This window comes from Pan troglodytes, chromosome 12 (assembly GCF_028858775.2).
Source record: "Pan troglodytes isolate AG18354 chromosome 12, NHGRI_mPanTro3-v2.0_pri, whole genome shotgun sequence".
Lineage (NCBI taxonomy): Eukaryota > Metazoa > Chordata > Mammalia > Primates > Hominidae > Pan > Pan troglodytes.
The window spans coordinates 109,980,659-110,006,718 of NC_072410.2; the positions used below are offsets into that span (position 1 = coordinate 109,980,659).

The window sequence follows — 26,060 nt, forward strand, 5'->3', positions numbered from 1 at the left end:
TAAGGGTACAAATTTCATTGGAAAAATGAAATAATCCTTAATCAAGTAAGGGAAGGCCAACACTGTCATACTGACATGCAAAATCCTGAATCTTATACATAATCCATGAAGTATAAACTGCACAAGATGTGGATATTCACACACAGAAGCCCCCCAAAATGGGAAGTGAAGAATTGCTTCTATGACTTGGTTTATTCTACCATAAATAGGACTTTCCTAAAACATAAGACACTCATTATTCCTGAGGTAGTTGCTGGATTCAGATGGATTCTTTACAAATGAAGGCTCGGGGACATTCATCGAAGCCTCATCTTCCATGCTCAGCATAGAGATGGGTGAACAGTATTCTTAGAACACAATTGTGCCTATCCGTTTCTGCAGGTGACTTGATGACCAGGAAATGCTGTTGAACTTGCTCTTTATTCATTAAGACCTGTGAGTCTTCTCCATATCCTTGGGCCTAGGGCTTGCCATCAGTGTTGCAAAAAATTATCCTAAAGCTAGACCATTGAGCAGGCGAGTCATTGGCTTGACCAGGGGATCTTATCCAGGGAAACCAGGAGAAGAGATTTCAATGGGTAAGGTTAGCCAGAGTCCTTAGGTGGTACTGAGGGTTGAGAGCTGAGTTGAAGAAATGAAGTTAAACCCTCAAGTCCAATGAGAAAAGGTAAGAAATTATGAGGGTTTATCTCATGCATCAACTTAGCTGGGCCACAGTACCTAGATATTTGGTTAAATATTATTCTGGATGTTTTTATGAGAGTGATTTGGGAGGAGGCTAACATTTAAATGGGTGGACTTTGAGTAAAGCAGATTGCTCTCCATAATATGGGAGAGGGGTCCATCCAATCAATTGAAGGTCTTAGTAGATGAAGACGGATCTCCTGTGAACAAGAAGAAATTCTGCCAGCAGATGGTCTTCAGACTTGAACTGCAACATCAGCTCTTCCCTAGGTCTCTGAACTGCCAGCTCACCCTGCAGATTTTGGACTTGCCAGCCTCCATAATCTTATGAGCTAATTCCTTAAAATACATCCTCCCAGTATTTATGTGTGCTGTTGGTTCACTGAAGAACACTGAATTGATTAATTAACATTGATTTATACAGAAGGAGAAACAAAGTCAAGATTCAAAGCCTGCAGATTTTGAATGGGATGCTGATGCATCTGAGGTAGGTCAAGGCAACAGAGTGATGGCTGGCATGGGCCTGGAAGTCTGTAGATGTGCCACTGTGGCAGCTGGTGTGTGAGCTGATAAGAGTAAGGAGGGATAAGGCTTATCCACAGGAGAGCAGTTTCCTATAGCTTCAACATTACCGCTCTATGACCACAAGCTAAGAGCCTGTATTCATTTTCTGTGGCTGCTGTATTAAGTCATCACTTAGTGGTTTAAATTAGCAAAAGTTTATTCTCTCACTGTTAGTTCTTAAGGCCAAAAGATCAAAATTAGTAATAATGGCTGAAATCAAGATATCAGCAAGTCCAAGCTCCCTCCAAAGCTCTGGAAAGCACCTATCTGTTCCTCACCTCTTCCAGTTTCTGGTGGCTGCCAGCATTACTTGGCTTGCAGCTGCATCACTCCAATTTTTGCCTCCATCTTCATGTAGTCTTCCCCTCTGTGTGTCTATTTTCCCTCTACCTCTCTCTGTATAAGGTGACTTGTGATGGTATTTAAGACCCACTTGACAATCTATGATAATCTCTTTATTGTAAAGTCTTTCATTGAATCACATCTGGAGAACTGTAACATATAAGGTAACATTGAGAGGTTCCAAGGTTTAAGGCCTGATATCTTTGGGGCCACCATTCAGTCCACTGTGGATTCCATTCTCTTTTTGGTACAGCCATCCTCCTCCTCTGTTGGTATACATCAGAATCACGACCACTAGAACTTGAACTCCTTATTCTATTCTGTGCTTATAGAATCTGTACAGTGGTTCTGAATGAATTCTTCTGTTTCATGCAAAAAACTCCTATGCACTCTTGAAAACAATCTAATCTTTGTTGCACATAAGTTACATGTAAATCATTCACACAGCCCTCAGTGAGTTCTCAAGACAGAAACTCCATGCCCTGAGGTCAACACTCTCCTTCCTCTCTCTGTACACAGCATAATAGTTACAAACATGGTCTCTGGTCCAGAATCATAGATTTAGATATGGAATCAGTCATTTACTAGCATCATGACCTTGAGCAATGTTTAACTTCTCCAGGTTTCAAGTTCACCATAAAATCAGGGTGATGATAGGATCCACTCTGTAAGATTGTTGTCAAAGATTGAATTTGTACATACAAAGCATGTAATTCAGTACTTGTTCTATGAGTGTCAGCTCAGATAATGATGATAATGCCTGGTCTCTGTCCATCCCTCCCCTGGGCCCTATTAAGTGGATTATCAGTTGTCCAATTACCACAGAGCCTTTGGGTCCTCTTAAAATTATCAAACTTCTTTATATAATTTCTGAGTGTTGCTTTCTGAATCTTTTACCATGATTTTTATTCCATAATTTTTGGCAAATGGTATAGAATAGTGGTTAGGAGCACAATCATTGGTATCAGTGAATGACTCTCAGCCTGGTTTCTTCCTATGTGAAGTAGACATAACCATACCTATCACATGGATTCCTGCAGATGGCGGATAAGGAAACCATGTAGGTATGTGGAAGATAGTAAGTGATCAATAAATGGAAGCTATAGTTATTTCCATTTTTTTTTTTTGCAGAAGCCATGAAGCAGGGAGTGGTAGAGGCAGTAGCATCAGGTCTGAGGCTGGGCCATGTGCAGTCCACTCCACTCCATGTAAATAGCCTTCATGTCAGTCTTAAATCTTTTCTCTTTAAGACACAGCTCATTAAAACCATCTGCTAGCCACCCTTGGTTAGCTGAGGCTAATCCCTGTTTACTGTAAATGTCAAAATGTGTAAGGGGACCTGAGGGTGGGGAGTGGCTGGAGAAAAACACAAAAATCCTTTGAAAAAAACAAGGAACCTCTAGAATGACGAGTGTCCTCCTGCAAGTGAAAAGTCTTCGTACTTAATCCTCCTAATGTCAGCGGTGTCGATTCATACAAAAGGTTGCCACATGTTCTACAAGACTGAACTTGCATTTCCGCTATAAATGTGTTACCAATGAGTCCAGACTTGCAGCTCCACCAACTGAGGTAAGTATATGGAGCATGAAGGTCCTGAGGGTCAGGCTCCCCAACCTCCATGGACCTGCAGAAGGAAGGGACTCTTGGCCTTGGCAGAAAAGGCAAATCTAACCGGAGGTGCCTGATGGTATTGGCAGCAAGGACCTGAAACCCCTCCTTGACCCCCTTTAAATGCCAGGCACAGATGTCACCTCGCTGGCTGTGGTATTTTGTGCTCTCATTCTTTGCTGCACATGTGTGGGGTCCTTTTTCACCAGGGATGACCTAAAACAAATGTCGAGGCAAAATCTAACATTAGACAAAGAGATTCCAAATCTCAAATGGCTTCAACTGCTTTTGCAGCTGTCTCAGAAAAATTCTTCCCCACTAACACCAATAGCTTTCTTCGGTCCCCAAACTTGTAAATATTAATTCTCCATTCAAGCTCAAATAACCCTGCAGCTCCTTTCCACCCCACACAACCCTTCCCTCACTTTCGCCTTCTCATTAACTCTCCTTTGTTCTATCAAAAAGCTCAGGAAGAGTTCAATTTTTTGAAAGTCCTGTTGTTTCTCTTTGAATCCTATCTCACCTCCTTTTTTATTAAAATCCGCATCGTGGGGCTGAGCATGGTGGTTCATACCTATAATCCCGGCACTTTGGGCAGTAGAAATGGAAGGATCATTTAAGGAGTTTGAGACCAGCCTGGGCAACAAGGCAAGAACCAGTATCCACAAAAATTTTTAAAAAATTAGCCTAGCCCATTAATGTGGTGTGTGCCTATAGCCCCAGTTACTCGGGAGGCTGAGGCAGGAGGACCACTTGAGCCCTAGAGTTCATGGCTGCTGTGAGCTATGGTCATGCCACTGCCCTTCAGCCTGGACAACAGAATGAGACCCTGTCTCAAAGAAAAATGTCTATATTGTGAAATAAACAAAAACAGCAGAAGAATATCTGCCTCAGGAAAAAAAAGAAAGGCTTTGGTTAGAGATTAAGATGGGTTCAAATGTTGTTCTTGCCACTAGTTATCTGGGTAACTTTGGGCACATGAATCATTCGCATGTGACGGGCATTACCTGGAATTATGCAGTGGACAGACAACCTGTGCTACCATGGACCCTGCCTCTGAGCCATGGTTCCATATTCATAAAATGGGGGATGCTTTCTGACTCATGAAATTATGAGAGAAATATGTCTAGTGTGAAAATTTTCTGATAATGGTAAAGCAAATTTAATTAGAAATGTTAATAAAAATTGCAATAAAATCAGTAACTTTACCTTTGATAGCTTGTTTTGTGTTCTACAAAGATATGAACACATCATATGGCACAAAAATGCAAAGACATCATCCAGTCCAATACCCTCTTTGATTCTTTGTCCTGAACTAGGTTGTTCAATAAAGGAACTTAAAAGCATTCTTTTTTTTTTTTTTTTTTTTTTCCGACAGAGTCTCACTCTGTTGCCCAGACTGGACTGCAATGATGCAGTCTCGGCTTGCTGCTATCTCCGCCTCCCAGGTTCAAGCAATTCTCCTGCTTCAGCCTCGTGAGTAGCTGGGACTACAGGCATGCACTGCCACACCGGGCTAATTTTTTGTATTTTTAGTAGAGACGGGGTTTCACCATGTTGGCCAGGCTGGTCTCAAACTCCTGACCTCAGGCGATGCACCTGCCTCGGCCTCCCAAAGTGCTGAGATTACAGGGGTGAGCCACCATGCTCGACCAAAAGCTTTCTGAGTAACTTGTGTCAATGTTTCTTTTGTTAACAATTAATTGATTCTCTAGGGTGAATCTTAGTATCCCATTCTACTACCTAAAATTTGGTTCAGACTTTATTTGAATGCAGGGCCCACATCGTAGCCTAACATTGAGTTGAAGAGAGTGAGGGGCCTGGGGCTTTACAGAAAGAGTAGTGGTTCCCTCTGCACATACTCTGTCAAATTGGATTCTTTTCAACAAATTTTTACAATTGCAATTGACATAAAGAAATCCAAGCCTATGATGACAAGGTGTTAGAAAATGCAGTGTGTAATTTGTAACTGAGACACTGACAGTTAGCTCCCAAAATACAGAGAGAGGGTCATCAAGATGTGGCACATTTTGGGGTCTTCTCTCTCACCAATCACAGATTCAGGGCCCCTGATACAATGGACTAGTCCTCTGTCGCCGGGCTTTCCTCACTTTCATGTTGGTTGTTATTGGAACAAATTAGTCTTCTCCCTTCTTCCCTTTCAAGGAGGCTTCTCAATCTGCTTTGCAGACACAGAGTTTGCTTTTTCCTGTGGTGCTCACCCTTTAATTTGTCCTGATGTGTCTCTTCCTACCTTAAATGCAGTACGGGTATAATTTGGATTTATGCTCTTGTACCTTCCAAAACTCCCCTGGGAGCAACTTAGCACATTTCCTGCATGGTGTAAGAGCTCTGAAAATGCTAGATGCTAGTATTAATATTATCAAATGGCCCAAGAGAGCAAAGAGGAGGCCACAAAGTCTCTAATGAGCTGGCCTCAAAAGTCACACACTGTCATCTCTATCACACACTCTTGGTCACACAACCAGCTCTGATTCACTGTGTAAGGAAATTATCTAAAGGTGTAAATACCGGGAGGCAAACATCATTTGGGAGTACATGGAGGCTGCCGACTACATATATTTTCATGCTTTTTAAATTGGCATCTAAAATATTCTTCACAAATACAAATAGTTGTAAATGGTATACTTCTGTGTGTATATTAAGTACATAGTTATGTTAATATAGATTATGTACATATAAACCTATTTTAATGAAACTCTTATATCTGTAATTTAATTTTAGTATATGGAAGATGCCCACCATAAAGCCAATTGAAAATGAAATTTGACCCCATTTAAAAAATTAAAATAAATATATTGATATCCATTGCTATCATAATACACTTCTGAATTCTTATTCTAACAAAAAGAAAGAGAAAGAAAGAGACACAGAGAGACAGTGACGAGAAAGAGAGAGGAAGCTGTCGGGCCTTGCTGGGAGTCTGTTACCTGGATTCAATAAGCCTAGTATTTTTTATGGATGCTATCTTTACTTTGTCCTAGAAGGATGCTTCCTTCAGAGAGATGCGTGTTCCACTTACGTTATAATATTCTTTTGTTGGAATATTTTTACACTTTGGACCAATGCACCATGCAAAGATTCAGAATGGGCATATTTTGATTGCAGTCGAAGGACAATTATCAAAGGCGTGTGGGATAAGAGAACAGGTAGACCCCAGGTATCCTCCTAGGCAGGTCAGTTTTAGGAAAGAGCACCTATGGGTGTCATGGGTCTAAACATTGATAAGCTGAAATCTATCCTTGCCCTCACGTCCTCAGAAGGTGTTTGAGTACCTACCCTCAGTGGAACACATTTCCTCAGTTAGGATACCTCAGCTTAAATGACTTAATACAAGTTTAAGTATAACATGAAGATTGTATGGCATGTATTCATTAAGTATCTATCAGAGAATTCTAATTCCTGAGAGCAAAGTTCTCATACAACTGCCTGTTCTAGTGCAAATAAGGGCTTCTTTAACATGGGCTTCTTTATCCTTGATGATGAGAACCATGTACTCCATGCCTATATTGCCCCAGGGCTTAATTCAGTGCTATCAGAAATAGGACACTGATGGACATTGAGTAGCATAATGCTACCATTCCTTCTCCATACCCTCATACATCCATGGCCAACATCACTGATGTGGCCTCAGAATTCTTCGCAACACAAAGTCCCAGGTGACCCTCCTAATCTACTAACTTAACACATCAATTAGGCCCTGTTTCCCATCTTAGTGGCCAATGCATTGCTGTAATGTTAATAAATGCTGTAACAGCTTGCATGACAGTCTCTAACTTCGCATGCCTAAAAGTCTCATAAAGATCACAGTATCACATAGCTGCATTCTATTGTCTGGAGAAAGTCATAAGAGCAGACCAACCCCAAGGGATAGAAAATTGTGTCACTGCTTTAAGGGAGCTGCTGCAAACTCACCTTGCAAAGGACATGGATACAAAGAGGAGGAAATTTTTGGCCAACCTTTGCAACCTACCATACATATTTTTGGCACAGGTAGCATTTTACTGTTTGGTTCCTCACCCCCAACCAGGCTGGACTTCTCAGTTAGTATTGTTTGAGAGAGCTATATGTCAGGCCACAGCATAAATGGTTGACATTTGAAGATGAATGATATAAACCTCCAAATATCTTCAAGGGGTTCACAATATAAGTAAATAATGAGCCAGTTCAGTTCAAATGCATTGAGCAATAGCTCTGTAACATCTGCTCTACCTGGCAATAGAGGGACAGAGAGGAGTGAGACCCCACCTCTCATCTGGAGAAACTCAGAGAAGAAAGGAAAGAAATAAAGAAGGATTTTGCTCTTCCGTAACAAAGTATGTCACAGAAGCCGTTGGCATTTTTGAAGGCTGAGATTTCCTTATTCACACATTGCCTTCTTTAAGAAAAGACACACAGTATATATAGGGTTTGTAGGGAAGAGAGGAAAGCGAGAACATGAGTGTATACTGGAGGACTCCTCTCACTTACCCGCTGATGAAATGGGCTTTCTGTACTGAGCATCTCCATCTCTGTGCACATGAGAATGTATGGACAGGACATTGCCTTGGAAGAAGAAATAGTCTGTATCCTGAGATGCTGGGGGCCGCTAGGAAATTCAGCAGAACTATCCCGCCCCGCCCCTAGCCTTGATTGTTGGGCCCTTCTGAGGGTCTATAAATAGCACTTTATAACAGATATCTATAAATATACCTGTTATGAAATTGCAAACATCAACTTTTGTCTGCCATATATGCTCACATTCATTGATGGTCTGCAGCAGATAATTGTTGTAAATTAGGCATTATTGAATTTGAGAACTGCAAAGGAAACACTATTTCTTGAGTTGAACTATGCAAACAATACATCCTTACATCAGGGCACAGAGGCACTGTGGACTGATCATCAGCTCACCCTTCAAGGACACAAAAAGGAACAATCCCTGAGCTTCAATTTCCTCAACTGTAAAGCAAGAGGTGTGAGAGTCAGATTGGAGTCTCTGGGACCTCTCCTCCTTCCCTCAGCTTCTACTTCCCTTTCATTCTACATCATAGTGAAAATTCCAAATGTCACCTATCAGTGGGACTGTTCCCATCTTTTTAAAAGCCTTTGAAGTCAGGTGTTATGTCAGTATTGCTCATAGTTTGTTAGGAGCATTCATCTAGCATAGCGTTTCGTAGATAGAGAGGGTGAAATAAATCATTGAAGAAGGAATGCATAAATGACTGGAGGTGACAAGCAACACTAGGATGGGAGATGGTGATTTGGCAGGATTCAGACCTTCAGCTGACAGTGTGAATCATGCAAGTCCTGCTTCTTGCCAGCAATGTCCCAATGTCAGCAGAAGACAAACCCGAGCAGTGACATGACTCCCATGACCCATTCCTTCTTGAAATATCAGCCAGGCCACTTCCTCCAGTCACATGGGATAGGCGCTGGGGTTGGGCTCCTCTCACATTCTTAGGAATGCAAGCTCTTGTCTTCCCAGGGACCCTCAAATATATGCCACATTGCTAATGTCCTCCAGGGAACAGCTATGGGAACAACCTCGGGCCTTGCAGGAAGGAAAAAGGTTCAGGGAAGGCCGTGACTCACAGTTATTTTAAGCTCAAGTTCTCTCAGTTCAAGCAGAGGTCACACTTCTTTCTTGGAGGCAGAGGAGCCCCAAACCTGGTGTGGGCTTTAATAGAAAGAACCGCCATCTTGGGCTTTTAAGAAGGTGGCCTCTGCCCCTGTTTCCCAACCCTGACTCCAGTGATGTCCTTGAGCTAGTGTCTTCTCTTCAATGAATTTTGGTATTTCAATCTTTAAAATTCATCTACTTAAAAATATTAATTAAGAACCTACTACATGCCTGGAATAGTACTGGGTGTTAAAGGTAAGGCTGTTAAAAGGAAAAAAAAAAATCTGCTCCTAGGAAAAGTTTATTTTAGTGGGAGGAGACAAATAATAAGCAAATAAAAATATAGTATGGCAGGTGATGGTATATGCAGAAACAATAAAGCAGAGTTTGAAAAAGAATGCTGTATGGTGGCTCGTGCCTATAATCCCAGCACTTTGGGAGGCCAAGGCAGGAGGGTCACTTGAGGCCAGGAGTTCCAGACCAACCTTGACAACATAGTAAGACCCTTTCTTTATAAAAATAAAAAATAAAATAGGTGGCGTTAGGGGTAAGGGAAAGACATGCAAGGACTTTGGTGTTTTATATAGTCAGGTCAGGAAACGTTATTGGCATAGTGATGTGAAGGCTGTGAGGGAGTAAGCTAAGGAGATATGCAGAGGGAGGGAGCTAGAATGAGAGGCAGGGGAAGTGCATTCCAGGAAGTACACAGACTCCCAAGGCAGGAGTATAGTGGGGTGTTCAAGGAACAGAAAGCAAGTCAGCAGGCTGGAGAGGGACAAACCAGGAGAGGAGCCCCTGTGAGTCACAGTCAAGATGTGGCATTTTCTTCTGAGTGAGATGGCATGAAAGCCATGGGGGATTTTGGACAGCAGAATATAATAGACTACTGGGTCAAAGCAGAGAGATCAATTGAGAGAAGTAGGCAGATTCAGGTATTTGACAGGATGTGCTCATCAATTTAACATGGAGTTGAGAGAAAGAACAAAATTAAGTTGAACTTCAAGGTTTGGGGCCTGAGCAAATGAACAAAATATATATGAGATGTACTGGAACATTTGCATATATTGTTTTTGAGAAGTCTTTTATAAACTCAAATAGCCATGCTGGAGAGATAGTTGGATATCTAAATCCGGAGAACAGAAGGAATTCCTTGTCTAGTCATGAAACCTTTCAGAATCAGGATATCTTGCCTGAACCACAACACACAGAAAATGACTTGCGTGACTATTTTCCCAGTTCTCCCAAGTATTATACATAAATTTAGTACCAAATGCATAGAAGTTAATTCTTCCCATGCAATGTGTGCCTTACAGTGATGGTTCTTGAGGTATAGCCCAGTACCCAGCAGCATGACATCACCTGGAACTTGATGAAAATGCAGATGCTTAGGTTCCACCACAAACTTCCTGAATCAGAAACAGGGGGGCAAGAAGTATGTAACCAAGCCCTCCAATTGATTTAGACCCCTGAATTAATGCCTAGGACACTGGTGCTTCATTTCTTTTGGAACCTGAATGAGGAAACCGAGAAACTATAAAATGATGTGATTTGGTTTAGTGATACTCTGTAAAAGTCATTTCATCTACTGTACCTTCTTACAGGGCAAGAGACTTAAATATGTCATGGGCTTTCATGTACGGTACATCTCTAATCAGCTTTGTGCTTCCAAATGTGCACTTTAATGTTGGCTTGTCCAGACACATTGTCAATGGCAAAGACATAAATTACAACTGAGGTTAGCACTGGAGAAGGTGACTTGAAATATAGTCATAAGTATAATAGTAAAAAGAACTCATAATCTAGATTTTTTTTTAGAACTAATATACTCTATCATGAATTTGTCCATTGGTGAGTACATCTTTGGAGAAGTATGAAACACAGCTTTAAGCCATGAGTCTTGAATATTTTACACTAGTCTACAAATCATTTCCATTCTTAAGGGAATGATTTTAACCGAATCGGAGTATAAAATTCATTCATTCAGTTGGTATATATATGCTATATGCTAAATGCAAGGAAGGAAGGGAGGGAGGGAGGAAGGAAGGAAGGAAGGAAGGAAAAAAGGGAAGGGAAGGGAAGGGAGGAGAGGGGAGGGGAGAGGAGGGGAGGGAAGGGAAGAGAAAGGAAGGGGGAGGGAATTATCTAAGTCCCGAATTGCCTTAGTGTGGTTAGGTTTAGCAACTAGGCGTTATCAAAGCTCACTGCTGTGTGTTTCAACTCCAGCTTCCACAGATTCTAGCTGTTTTAACCTCCTGCAAAGTGTTTGGCTTCAATAGGTTTTGGTTTGCTTCATCTGACTAATGACAATAATGATAATATCTACTAACAATGAAGCTAAAACTTTCAGAGGGAACACAGTGAGCCATCATTAAAATGTTACATCTTTATAGGGCCATTTGTCTTGACATTGGTCATATTTGTAATTGCATATACATATTGTACTTTTACAAATGTATCATTCACAGTGGATAGGAACAACTCTAGAGTTTACAATCTTTTTATCAGGCATATCTGGAACAATATCTAGAACTTACTATGCATTCAACAAATAGGTTTCAGATAATGAATACATGAGTAAACAGGAACCCTGACTTACAGCATAGGACTACAGAACTGGGGAGAGAATCATGCTACAACTGCAGTCGAGGTATGTGCGAAGCGCCATCTGGCTCTGAACTTATTAAGGTGTTTGGATTTTTGAACTGCACCTCTTCAAGAATCTGTTTCCTCTTAATTGGGAGTACCTAAGCCTAAGCCATATTAGCCAATAGTTCGTAGTTATGCTTTTCACAACTTTCCAAGCGTGTTCATTGAAAATCAGGATGTAACTGAAGAGCACACGAACAGCAACAATTAAGACTTTATGAGTAACAGAAAAGCCAACTAAGAGCGACTCTGACCTAAGGGCCTTTCTTTTTACGTAAAAATACCTCTTCACTTACCCAGAAATCCAAAAGTAGCAGTCTAAGGATTGTTCCAGCATCTTGACGGTATTATAGAAGAACACATGACTTATCCCTCCACTCTGCCATCCACAGGATCTTGACGTCAGCTTTCAGGTCATTTGCTTCCTCCTGGTTACAAAATAACCATTTCAGCTCTCTGCATTAGGTGTTCCTTCAGCCTGATTTTTAATTGTATTATTTTAAACGTAATTTATACAGAAAAAGCACATAAAGACTAAATAAAGAACATAACAAAGACAATGTAACCACCACCCAAGCCAAGAAATAAACATTGCCAAAACACTTTACGCTATGGGTCTCTTCCGGTCCTCCTTCAGGACATAATCATGGTCCTAGTTTATGGAAACCCTTTGCTTGTGTCTCTTTAGAGATTTACCACTTATGTGGACATGGCCAAATGGTATGGCTTTGTAGTTTCCTCCGGTTTTATACCTCATTTAAATGGAATTATATTATATGTATGCTTTTGTAAACTGCTTGGTTTATTCAGCATTTATTTGGTAATTTTCACACATTTTATTTTGTAGAGTTGTAAGATAATCATTTTCATTACTGTATAGAATTTTATTTTAAGCATATACCACAGTCTGACTGGACTGTGTCTTGTTTGGGGCTGTTATAAGAAACAAAAAACAAACAACAAAAAAACAAATCGCCACTATGAGCATTCTTGTAACTTGCAGGTGATATTCTTCATCATGCTAAGGAACTTCTCTTCTGCACCTAATTTGTTAGAAGATTTATTTATTTATTTACTTAGAGAGGGAGTCTCTCTCTGTCGCCCAGGCTGGAGTGCAGTGGCGCCATCTCGGCTCACTGCAAGCTCCGCCTCCTGGGTTCACTCCATTCTCCTGCCTCCGCCTCCCGAGCAGCTGGGACTACAGGCACCCACCACCGCGCCTGGCTAATTTTTTGTATATTTAGTAGAGACGGTGTTTCATCGTGGTAGCCAGGATGGTCTTGATCTCCTGACCTCGTGATCCACCCGCCTCAGCCTCCCAAAGTGCTGGGATTACAGGAGTGAGCCACCGTACCCAGCGAGAAGATTTTTTTTTTATAAATCTTGAATAAATATTAAATTTTATCTAATACATTTTACTGCCTCAAGATGATTATATAGTTCTTCATTATTTATTAATATAGTAAATTAGATTACTGACTTGCTACCTTTCAAAACACTTTGCATTCCTGTGTTAAACCCAATGTGATCATAATTCGCATCTTTTTAAATTTATTTGATGTCAAATTCAGCTTGCTGATTTGTTAACAATTTTTCATCTCATGAGTGAGGTTTGCAGTAAATTTACTTTCTTCTAATGTTCTCATTAGGTTGTGTATTATGGTTATGCTTTCCTGATAAAATTAACTAAGGAGTGATTCTTCTTTTTCTGTTCCCTAGAAGTTTACATTTGATTTCCATGTTACTTGAATGTAAAGCCAACTGAGCTTCAACTTTTCTTTTGGGGGTTTTTAACCATTAATTTAATTTGTTTAATGATATAAACCTATTTAGGTTTTTCTATTTTTCATGCACACTTTTGGCAAGTCCCTCACCCCACATACACTTCAATATTAAAAAGAAATATTTAAATGCATTGGCATAAAGTTGTTTGGAGTACGATCTTATTAACTTTTCAGTGTCTACAGGCTCCGTAGTAACGTTCTCTGTTTATTTACAACTTTGGTAATTTGTACTTCCTTTTTCTAAATCAGCCTCTGAGAATATTTTAAACTTTAATATTTTTGTTTAGTTTTGTTTTCAAATAACAAAGGTTATCGGCACAACCTTTCTCAATTTGAAATCCATGAGAGAATTAACTCCTACAGAGCATGATGTGAGTGGCCCTTTTCTCAGTTCTCCCAAGGATGGTACAGAGCTTTTAGCACTCCAGACGTACAGGGAAAAAAAGTTAACTCATCACATACAGCAGATGCCTTAGGACAGAGGTCAGCACACAAAGGTCCCTGGCTTGGACATCTGGCTCATCATCTGTTTTGTAAATAAAGATTTATTGGAAACATAAGATTCCACACTCAAATGCAAGGTTCCCTAATATAAAATCCAGCAAAAGTCAGAGGTTGCAAACAGGGGCCTGGGTTGTATTTTGTTTGGCTAACACATGGTTTCAAATACAGCAGCTTAAAAATTAGGGAAAAAATAAAGGTTTATTGAAACACAGCCATGATCATTTATTTACACATTGCCTGTATGGTTTCCACAGCATTTTCACACTGCAAGAGCAGAGTTGCATGGTTGTAACAGAGACCAAAGGCCTTATGGCCTGAAAGCCTAAAATACTTACTGTCTGGCCCTTTACAATAAAAGTTTGGTAGGTTTTCGCCTAGAAGAAAACCTAGGCAATACCATTCAGGACATAGGCTTGGGCAAAGACTTCATGACTAAAACACCAAAAGCAATGGCAACAAAAGCCAAAATTGACAAATGGGATCTAATTAAACTAAAGAGCTTCTGCACAGCAAAAGAAACTATCATCAGAGTGAACAGGCAACCTACAGAATGGGAGAAAAATTTTGCAATGTATCCATCTGACAAAGGGCTAATATTCAGAATCTACAAGGAACTTAAACACATTTACAAGAAAAAAAAAACAACCTCATCAAAAAGTGGGCGAAGGATATGAATAGACATTTCTCAAAAGAAGACATTTATGTGGCCAACAAACATATGAAAAAAAGCTCATCATCACTGGTCATTAGAGAAATGCAAATCAAAACCCCAATGAAATACCATCTCATGCCAGTTAGAATGGCGATGATTAAAAAGTCAGGAAACAACAGATGCTGGAGAGGATGTAGAGAAATAGGAACACTTTTGCACTGTTGGTGGGAGTGTAAATTAGTTCAACCATTGTGGAAAACAGTGTGGTGATTCCTCAAGGATCTAGAACCAGAAATACTATTTGACTCAGCAATCCCATTACTGGGTATATACCCAAAGGATTATAAATCATTCTACTATAAAGATACATGCACACGTATGTTTATTGCAGCACTGTTCACAATAGCAAAGACTTGGAAACAACCCAAATGCTCATCAATGATAGACTGGATAAAGAAAATGTGACACATATATACCATGGAATACTACTCAGCTGTAAAAAAGGATGAGTTCACGTCCTTTGCATGGACATGGATGAAGCTGGAAACCATCATTCTCAGCAAACTAACACGGGAACAGAAAACCATACACCGCATGTTCTCACTCCTAAGTGGGAGTTGAACAATGAGAACACATGGACCCAGGGGAGGGATAGCATTAGGAGAAATACCTAATGTAGATGACGGGTTGATGGGTGCAGCAAACCACCATGGCATGTGTATACCTATGTAACAAACCTGCACGTTCTGCCCATATATCCCAGAACTTAAAGTATATATATATATATATATATATATACACACACACACACACACACATAAATGTGTGATCATATAACATATATATATGTTGTGATCAAACTTTTATATATATATGTATAAAAGTTTGCTGACCTTTGCCATAGGACATTCAGGCTTCATTGCCTTGTGGAGCTCAGGTTAAGAAGGATTGCTAGGGTATGCTTGCTTTCAATTGCCTTAATTTCTGCACGTTTATTTATTATTCCTCCCTTCTACTATCTTTAGATTTATTTTATGGTTCTTTAAATTATTTCTTTTAACAGCTTTCTTGAGATAAAATTTATACATCATATAATTTATCCATTTGAAATGTTCAATGCAGTGGCTGGTAGTATATTCACAGAGTTGTGCATCTATCGGCACAGTAATTTTAGAACATTTTAATTACTCTCAGAGAAATGCTGCACCATATGCTGTCACCTCCCATTCCCCCTCCCCACACCCCTAGGCAACTACTAATCTGCTTTCTGTCTTTGTAGATTTACCTAATCTGTATGTTTCACATAAATGGAATCATACAATATGTGGTCTTTTGTGACTGGCTTCTTTCCCTTAACAAAATGTTTTCAAGGTTTATTCATGCTGTAGCACGTGTCACTAATTTATTTCTTTTCATTTCTAAATACAATTCCATTGTATCAATATCCACATTCTATTTATCCATTCACCCATTAATGGGCATTTGTATTGTTTCCAGTTTTTTGCTAGTACAAATAAAGTTGCTACGAATGCTCACGTGTAAGTCTTGCTATGGGCATATGTTTTTATTTTTCTTGGGAAAATACCTAGCAGTGGAATTGCTAGATCACATAATAACTCCATGTTTAACCATTTAAGGAACCGTAAAACTGTTTTCCAAAGTGACTATACCATTTTACATTCATACCAGTGGCATATAAAGATTCCAGTTTCTCCACAGCCTCACCAACATTTATTATTTTCTAAATTCTTGGTATTTATGTTTAACTCACTAAGTTTTAGCACTTCTTCTTTTCCAATATACATATTTAACGAGATAAATTTCCCTCTAAGTACAGATTTAGCTACATTCTCACATTTTCTTATTTTTATGTTGTGTACTATTTTTGCTTAATTAAAAATATTCTTGAACATGTCTTATAATCTTCCTTTGACTCAGTGTTATCTAAATCTCAATTTCCAAATTTGTTATGAAAAGAGAAGATACTTTGCATGATTTAATACCGAAATTTGCTGAGGCTTATTTTATTGCCTAGTATATGTGTGATTTAAAAGAACACTTAATAATAATTATTAAATATGGTGTTTGGCATTTGTGCATTAAGAAATCATGACAATAACTCTTTCCTTCATATTAATCAAATATTATATAAATATGTTATATCATTACTGATTTTACCCCGCTTTTTCTATCAGTTACCAAAAAGGAAGTGTTAAAATTTCTAATCATATGCTTATTGATTATCTATTGACATTGATTTATCTATTTTACATGAAGTTATGTGTATATTGTTTTATATATTTTGAAGTGACAATTTAGTAATACTTAGTAATATGAATTAAACATAGGTTTCTAACTTTTAATATTTTGTCATTATTATTATTATTTTTGAGAAGAAGTCTGGCTGTGTCGCCCAGGCTGGAGTGCCATGGTGCGATTTTGGCTCACTGCAATCTCCACATCCCAGGTTCAAGCGATTCTCCTGCCTTGCCCTCCCAAGTACCTGGGACTACAGGCGCTTGCCACCATGCCCGGCTAATTTTTGTATTTTTAGCAGAGATGTGGTTTCACCATATTGGCCAGGCTGGTCTCAAACTCCTGACCTTGGGCGATAGGCCCGCCTCAGCCTCCCAAAGTGCTGGGATTACAGTCATGAGCCACTGCGCTCAGCCTATTTTGTCATTAAGTAACCTTTATTACAATTAGTAAGGTTTCTTACTGCCTTAAAATCTTTTGATCTGTCTATAGATCAAAAGATTCTATATCTGTAATATAGATACACTAGCTTCCTCTTCATCACTGAATAGGACGTGTCATATTTTCCTGTTCTTTCACATGCAACTTTTCTCTATACCTTTTGTACGTGTCTATGAAACATTTTAAAGCAAATTTATTGTGATAATCTTTCTCTTTTAACTAGAGTGTTCATTTATATGGATTCAAATTTATTATATTGTAATTTTAAAATTTTTCTTAACCTTCAAAATTTAAAAATTTCTCTTTATTCAAACTTGGCCTATGTTTTTCTTTTCTTTTGCTTCTTGCCTATTTTTGGATCTTTCTTGTTAACGTATTTTTCCTCTACTATAAAGTTTGTATTTCTGAACAATTAACAGTTGACGTAACTCAAAATGGCTTAATGTGATGTGACTTCAATAGAGGGGCTATTTAAAAAGCAGTGGACAGAATTAAGGGGAACCAAAAAAACTGGGAAGGGGGGGCCCAGTTTCAACCCCCCAGCCTGAAGGGATGAGAGAAAAGAACAATTACTAGAACGCAAAGACAGAGAAGGCTGAGTAGAGAGGGCTGCCTGGCAGGAGCTGAAACCTTCACTCAGAGAAGCAGCCCGTCCATTCCAACCACACAGGGAGGCAGCCTCTCATGTCCAGCCTCCACCTCCTCATTCTCCTCCCTCCCTCTACTCTCCTGCTGGCGCTCCCCTTTGGCTGAATCCAGAGGCCAGAGGGCAAGGGTGCCCCTTGATGCAGTCCACAAAGATCACTCTCTCGAGGCACCAAGCAGGGTGCAGATGAGGGAAGAGTGGACCTGGAAAAGTTGGTAGCAAAAGGAAGCTCTCTAAGACACAGTTTTACACTGTTTCCATTCTTTTAGTGGAATTTCCTTTGAACTTACAGCAGGCATATCAACTCCACTTAGCTTCATCTAGAAATAATTAATACCTAGATAATGCAAGTTCCTTAAAACTGTTTAACTACATTTATTTCCCTGAAAACTTATAAATGATTATACATTTTGTATTTTAATGCTACTTTAAAAAAATAATAACTAATTACACATACTATTGTTATAATAGGTAGTCAGGTAGATATGAGCAGGGCAGGAGAGAGACCCACCCCCCGCAAACCAGGGATGTCAGGCGGCCATCAGGCGATGGTCAGGCAGTTGTTAAACTGCTTCTCTAAAATAATAATTGGTAGCAGCCAGCACCAGGGAAAAACCGTCTCCCAGTAAATAGAAAGCACCTGAAACTGGTGATCAGCAGCTTCCCAATAAAATCTAAGGAGCTGGGCCAGTGGGCTCAAGCATGCGCACTAAGAGGCAAAATGGCAGAGTTTAACTGGTATATAAACATGACTAGTAAGGGGAAAAAACCACCAACCAGAAGTGAGCATGTGCACAGCTTCATTCAACACTGTGTGCATGCAGCCCTCCCCACGTGTTGGCAGGCCACTGGGCATGCGGACAGCCCACCTCAAGGGGAGAATTGGGGACAAGAGATGCAAAGCCCTGGAAACGTGCTAACCTATAAAACCCCAAGTCAAAGGTCAAAACCCATACTTGAATCTCTCAAGTTGCCCACTTGGCCCCTCTTCCAACTGTACTTTACTGCCTTTACTTCCTGCTCTAAAGCTTTTTTTTTTTTTTTTTTTTTTTTTTTGAGACGGAGTCTCGCTGTCGCCCAGGCTGGAGTGCAGTGGTGCGATCTCGGCTCACTGCAAGCTCCACCTCCCGGGTTCACGCCATTCTCCTGCCTCAGCCTCCCAACTAGCTGGGACTACAGGTGCCCACCACCACGCCCAGCTAACTTTTTGTATTTTTAGTAGAGTCTGGGTTTCACTGTGTTAACCAGGATGGTCTCGATCTCCTGACCTCGTGATCCACCCGCCTCGGCCTCCCAAAGTGCTGGGATTACAGGCGTGAGCCACCACGCCCAGCCTCTAAAGCTTTTTAATAAACTTTCACTCCTGCTCTAAAACTTGCCTCCCTTTCTCCCTCTGCCTTATCCCCCTCAGTCAAATACTTTCTTCTGAGAAAGCAAGAATTAAGGCTGCTGCAGATCCATACATATTCCCTGTCACTAAGATACTTGGGTGCTACATATCCAAGTGACTCAGATATGTTCCCTCGTGTTACACTACTAGTGTTCTATGCATCCGTCTTCCCTTAGTTTTACCCAGTCATTCATGACTCTCTTTGATCTTTCTTCCTTCCTTCCTGCATCTCGAATCTTTCATTTAGTAACAAGTTGTTTAAAATAAATCCTTGGGGCCAGGTGAGGTAGCTCACACGTGTAATCCCAGCACTTTGGGAGGCCGAGGTGAGTGAGGTTCCAAGTTCGAGAACAGCCTGGCCAACATGGTGAAACCCTGTCTCTACTAAAAATACTAAAATTAGCTGGGCCTGGTGGTGGGCACCTGTAATGCCAGCTTCTCGGGAGGCTGAGGCAGGAGAATCACTTGAACCTGGGAGGCGGAGGTTGCAGTGAGCAGATCATGCCAGTGCACTCCAGCCTGGGTGACAGAGTGAGTCTCCATCTCAAAAAAATTAAGAGATAAATAAATAAATAAATAAAATCCTTGGGAATTTTTATTATTGAAAACCCGGTTGTAAACTTTTTCAATATTTGTTTTTAAAATGTATATTTTCTCATTTTTATTCTTAAAATATATTTTCACAAGGTATTGTCCTCTCTAATGACATAATTTTTTTTCTCTTATGCTTTCAGGACAACCTGTCTTTTATCTCACTGATTCAGTATATTTTTCTGGCTTTATGTTTGCTGTTTCACTACATTGCATCTTTTTATTTGTTTAACTGTAAAATATTCCTGGCTTCTGAAATCTGCAGGTCGTGTTTCCTCTTGCTTTGGGAAAATGCTCAATTTTTCTTCAAATAGTGTCTCTTCCTTCTATTCTCTTTTTCTCTAATTCGGAACAAACCTTAAACCATCTCTATATTTCTTTTCTCTCCTCCATATTTTGCATTTTTAATCTTTATATGCTTCATTCTGGAAAACTTCTGATCTATCTTTAAATTCACTTCTCACTATTTCAAATCTGTGTTCGATTTTAAAATTATCCTTCTTATAGTTTTCGTTTCAAGGTATGCTAATTGGTTCTTTTACAAAGCCACAATGCAACTTTTTGTAGTTTCCTTTTCCCTGCAGCTATTTCAAAGCTTTTCTGATACTTTTTCAAAGATTAATCATAGTTGCTACTGTTTCCTACATCTTGTAAATCCACCATTTGATTTTTTTGCAGCTATTTTTCTATTACATACAAGATAAAACACACCCATGCAACGTTGCCTTCCAAGAAAGCATCCCTAATAGATCCCTAATTATAAGCAACAGGTAGAAAAAGGTTAGCATCAGCCAAATCTTCTGCATACCTCTCATTCAAGGATGTATCCAGCAAAGTAACTCCTTTGAAATTAACCAATAATTATACAGGCTGAAAGTCAAGAAAAATAAGGATTGAGTTGAATAAACGTACATACTTAAGAATGGGAGAGACAAAAAGCCATTTTCAAGTAAACAAACCCAAACCCGAGTGATAATCCTAAACTGAAAACTCTTTTAGTAGGAAGGAGGAATGCTTTTAACAGTAAGTTAGTATTCATTAATCATCCACTATGGGTTAGACACTTTAATGCAAAATTAAATCATTAATCTATACTAAAGTACGGAATTTCTCCAGTTTATGAATAACAAAACCAAGGTTCAAATAATATAGATGATCTTCCCAGGGTTACACAGGAAGTGACAGATCTGAGTTTGGAAGCAAGATCTAAAAGCAAAGTTTACCATTTACTATTCCAAAGTTGAAGCTATCCACCTGAAAGGAGAGGAAAGATAAGGTAAAATTAAAATTATGAATTGCCTAAACCAGAATGGAGAGATTGGAAGATTAGAAGACAAAGGCAGAAAGGTATGCTGCCTGCTCCACCCGCCCCCAACGCTTTGCGGCTAATGCAGCAGCCTCAAACTCCTATGGCCTCTCACTCCCTCCTCCTGTTGGGCCTGGAAGACAGCTTCAAGAGGTCAGAAGCCTTTAGAATGAGAAAACATTAAGCATTTTGACACATTGCTCATTTTCTCCCTCCTAAGGATTCATATTTCAAAATGAACCATATTACTTGCTGACCCTTAGAGCCACTTCATACTAAATTTTATAAATGTGCAATCTCAGAATTATAAATTACTGAGGATGATGCTTCCCATTTTGTTGAATAAGTAGCAGACCCAGGGAGGTTTGATCACTTGCCTAAGGTCACACTGATGCATAGGAGTGTATTGGGACTCTCCCTTGCTTATTTGTCTGTCTAAACTTGTGGGTTTATTTGTTTTTCTAGAAGATCATGCATATTCAATTTAAAAGCGAAGTATTCCCAGCCTGTATATTTCTGAATATTTCAAAAGGTATACCCATCTTCAGTACAGTCTCCAGATGAAGGAAATTTTCCTTCTAGGGCCAGGTGATTTTTATTGTCTGTTTACTCCCCTCAGGACTTAGAAGTAAAAAGCTAAATACGTTGTTCTCAAGCTTCATTTCTTCCACTAAATTGCTTTGAAAACTCAGCTTCTGGTTCCTGGTTTATAATATAGATATTGCATAAACCATTTGGTTTCCAAGGTCCTTCCTCTGTGATTACATGAGTTTAAATGCATCTCAGATTATATATATATAATTTCATACCAGGCATTGTGATAAGCAACTAGATTACAGAAATTACGTTCATTTTTTTGCTCTTGAGAAACTTGAATTCAGAAGAGGAAGGTAGATCTGAAAACATAATTTTCATAAAGTAAATTCAATGTTCTTAGGTAAAATAAAAAAAAAAAAGGTCTCATTTGTCTGTATTTGCCCCATTGAGTATTTTTATCTGTGATTAAAACTTCAGAGTAAGCCCCTAGAAAGCTCACTGGAGGCTACTGTATCCTGTTTCAACATATGCCAGTCATAAAATCCAAAATCTGTCTTTAAACCCACTTCTTTCAATGGGCTAAGGCTGGCCAGTTGGGTGTAGGGCGTGAATTTCGGACTGTAACAGGATGTTGCAAGTATTTTGTACACAATGACTTTAATATTTTAGTGGAGTGATGATCCCCATTGGGAAACTTCGGTCAACCTTTCAGCTGCTCAATGGCCAATCCCTCTATCAGCACCTCACAGTCAATGCAGACTACATGCTTACAGAAACTGCTTGTCTGGAAGTGGTGAGCTCATGTCGAAGTCACTGAAATGACTTCCAGGCAGTTTCCAGACTCCATAAACAAGAGTGCTGTTTTGGAGAAGGTTGTGCAATATCCATCATCACACCTTGGCTGGATCCAGGAGGAGGACCCACATGAGTCTTGCATGCTGCTACATTATAGAAAGATGTGCACACAAAACATCCCATAGCTAAAGTAAATCTAAATGATTTCACCCATCCTCTTTCATTTGCAGTGGGGAAACTGAGGCCCTGGGAATGGTTGTGACTTCTAAAGTCACATGGTAAGGCATGAGAGGGCCAAAACTATGAACCCTGTTATCTCATTCAAATTTGAGTGCTGTTTCCGAAATTCCACACGGTCACAGCTTCAAGAATGACTTCTCCATCTGTGGATTTCCCCAGAATTAATAATTTAAAGAAGAAAGCTTTCAGCCAGAACTTAACTCTTCCTTTTTCTGCATCTCAACTTTTGCCTCAAACTCAAACATAGCTTTGCCCAGCACTGTTATTGATCCCACCTTCTATTCATTATGGATATTTGCACTGATTTTGATTTTTTAAATTTTGCATTCAAATCTTACTTATGTTGATTATTGAGTTTTTGGTGCCTCCCATATTGTGTCTGAGACAAGAGCCTCACCTCCCTTATCCTAATCCCAGCCCTGTGTCTAAGTTCCGTGGCATCTTCATGTAGAGTAGCAGGGAAGCAGCTGACAATTGACTCCCCTGGGGCACAAGGACTGAGGATGGAAAACTCATGGGACAAGCTGATAGAAAAGCTTCTGAGGAAGAGGCAGAAGATACCCCTGAGGTGGTCTCCTCCAAGACCACAAATACAGGTGCACACAAGGAGGAGCGCTTCCGGTCACAGGGCCGCCTGGTGTGGTATCTCCAACAGCCACTTTCAAAACAAGCTTCTGCAAGAACTCCACAGATGGGAGGCGGCTCCAGGAAGTTGCCTCCAAATTCAGAAGGAGGGAGCTCCCATCTGTAAGAAAGTGGGGTGGCCTTCCCCAGATGTTTCTTTCACACATTGTCCCTGATGCACAAAAGGTAGTTCTAGAAGTCATTGGCCTCAATAATGGAGCCAAACCTAGTGTCTAGAGGAAGGTGCGCTGGGAAAAAGCAGGACAGAGGAAGGTATAGGTGCACAGGCAGGTAGACAGGCTGCCCCAGTGGCCACTGGGTCGACCTCGATTTGCCTGAGCTGGGAATGTGGCCACACAAACTCCTTTCTGCCTCTACCTCTTCACAGCCTGGGTGGAATCTTTTAAAGGTTCTGATTTCTTGTCTTTTCCTGCTAATGGATATGAGCTTCTTGAGGACAGCATCCATGTCTTACTCAACTCACTATTACCAGCTTAGAACTAAATAAATGATCAATATGTAGGCTGAAGGGAGAAAAGAAATTAGTTTGTCCAAATTTTGTCTATGAAGACCCAGAAAGTAAAAAATATTTTCAGCTTTGAAGGACATAGAGTATCTCTCACAACTGCTAACTTTGCCGTGTGGCCTGAAGGCAGCCATAGACAATGGCAAATGAAAGTGTGTGGGTGTGTTACAACAGACCTTCATTTATTGGCACCGAAATTCAAATTTCATATAATATTCAAGCATCACAAAATGTTATTATTGCTTAGATTTTTTTCAACTATTTAAAAATAATGTAGAAACACTTTTAGCACATGGATTATTTTGTCAATCCCTGAGTTAAACCAACAAACTTTGTCCTCTCCATTACCATCAAAAGCTATTCTTATATTTCAGTCCCAATGTAGGCCAAAGGCCATCTTTTTCAGAGAATGTGGAAGTTTAATAAAGTCAGAATCCCTAGGAAAGGTAAATAATTAGAAAGTAAAGAGTAAAATGTGTTCATCTGTGAAAGGAATTATAAACATAAGGATAGAAAGACCAGGAAAAGAGACATTCCTTCATGCAGTTTTGTTGGGTGATTAGATTATTTTTGTGGTATTTTCTATTTTTTTGGAGTATACTGATTTTTTTGTTTTCTGGTTTTTATTTCTATTTTTTTGTTTCTTTTGGTTTATTTGTTTGTTTGCAAGCAAAACTTGTCAGAACAAAGGAATTTCATTAATTCAATGTCTTTCTCAAGCAAATAACATAATAATTCACTACACAGAGCTTTAAAGTTTATAAAGTAAATTATTTTCTCATAACCCTTCCAACAGCTCTATGAATTATACAGAGCCAATATTGTTAGTAGTATTGCTAAGTTATGGATAAAGACTGGAGAGTCTTAAGTAACAGATAAAACTGACCCAAGTAGCAAATAGTTGGGTTGGTATCTAGTCCTCAGAACTGCAGTTGAGTTTGGTACCAGGAGAGAGGCACCAACAATTACAGAGCATTGTGAAAGGTACAATAGCCAGCAGTGCTGCCAACAATGGCATATGTAAGAGTGCCGGTCTCAGTGATATATGATGGGAACTAACTCCATTGAAAGGGGAGCTGCTGGTCCCTAGCCTACAGATGTTTGTGGTACTGAGGTAGCAAGTACCACAATTTGGAAAATAATAGACACAAATTGCACAGATGGATAGAGTTTCTAAAGTTTTCAAGTCCCTCCATATTCCAACAAATTGAATAGGCCAAGAAATAAATAGCTAATGCATATCTAAAGTGAGCAATACCTCATAGAGCACTGACATAGCCAAGGGGAAACATTTTCCAAAAGCAGCCAGATATGGAACAGCCTGTCCTTTAGGGGTGTGTGTGTGTGTGTATGTGTGTATGTGTGTGTGTGTGTAGCATAGCTTGAGAACGCTCAGTGTAGAGCTGCAAAGATAATAGCTGTAAATGTTTACTTTAAATGTTCTTTCCCCAAGGTTTCTAAACCCTATGAAATAAGGATGCTAAAGGCATAATTATTTTAACTCACATTGGTCTAGAGGAGAGCTAGTCACTCACTCCTTGCTATCTGACCCTGCAACTCCTAATTGGTATAAACTAACATCATGTCATATTAAATATTTATTGTGCCAGCTCATCTGTGTCTCCAAAAAGTAAGCAAGGAAGCCCTAAGTTAGAATTCTTTTCATGCCATCCTGGAGGCTATCCTGTTTCTCTGGCTTTAAATTTCTCTTCTCTCAGCACAGGGATCTGAATTTAATCGTGAGAAATAAATCTTTAATTGGAAGTTGTGTTGACTGGAGGATTCACTGAAGTAAGCAAGGACTTCAGCTTACTGATCAGTCTGAACTTGATTAGGAATTCCACCGCGCAAACTGAATACCATACCGTAATCAAATAGTCATCCTAACTTTGACCAATAAAATATGTATTCATAACAATAAGAGTTACAAGTTTTGTGGCTCCACTACGTGTCAGGCACAATGTTTGGTGCTTTATAGAATGAGCTTTAACCCTGACAATGAGTCTATAACATAGCCAACATCGTGAAGAGTTTAAGTGCAGGGACGCTGAAACCAGGCTGCCTGGTTGGAATCCTGGCTCTATGATCTTGGAAAAGAAGGGCTAATAACACTACTAGTTTACTCACTGTGGCAGGTTGAATGGTGCCTCCACGAACCCCCAAAAATATATGTCCATATCAAATTCCTGGAACCTATGAATGTTACATTATTTGGAAAAAGGGTCTTTGCTAATGTAATTAAGAATCTTGAGATAAAATCCTGGTTTACCCAGATGCTGAAGTGTCCTTATAAGAGAATTG

At 39.6% G+C, this 26,060-nt stretch overlaps 1 long non-coding RNA gene across 1 annotated transcript in view; it reads left to right on the top strand.

Annotated features, from left to right (window-relative positions):
- Positions 1-26,060, top strand: part of LOC104004883 (uncharacterized) — a 146,033-nt gene that overhangs the window by 33,395 nt on the left and 86,578 nt on the right. The window lies entirely within an intron of this gene.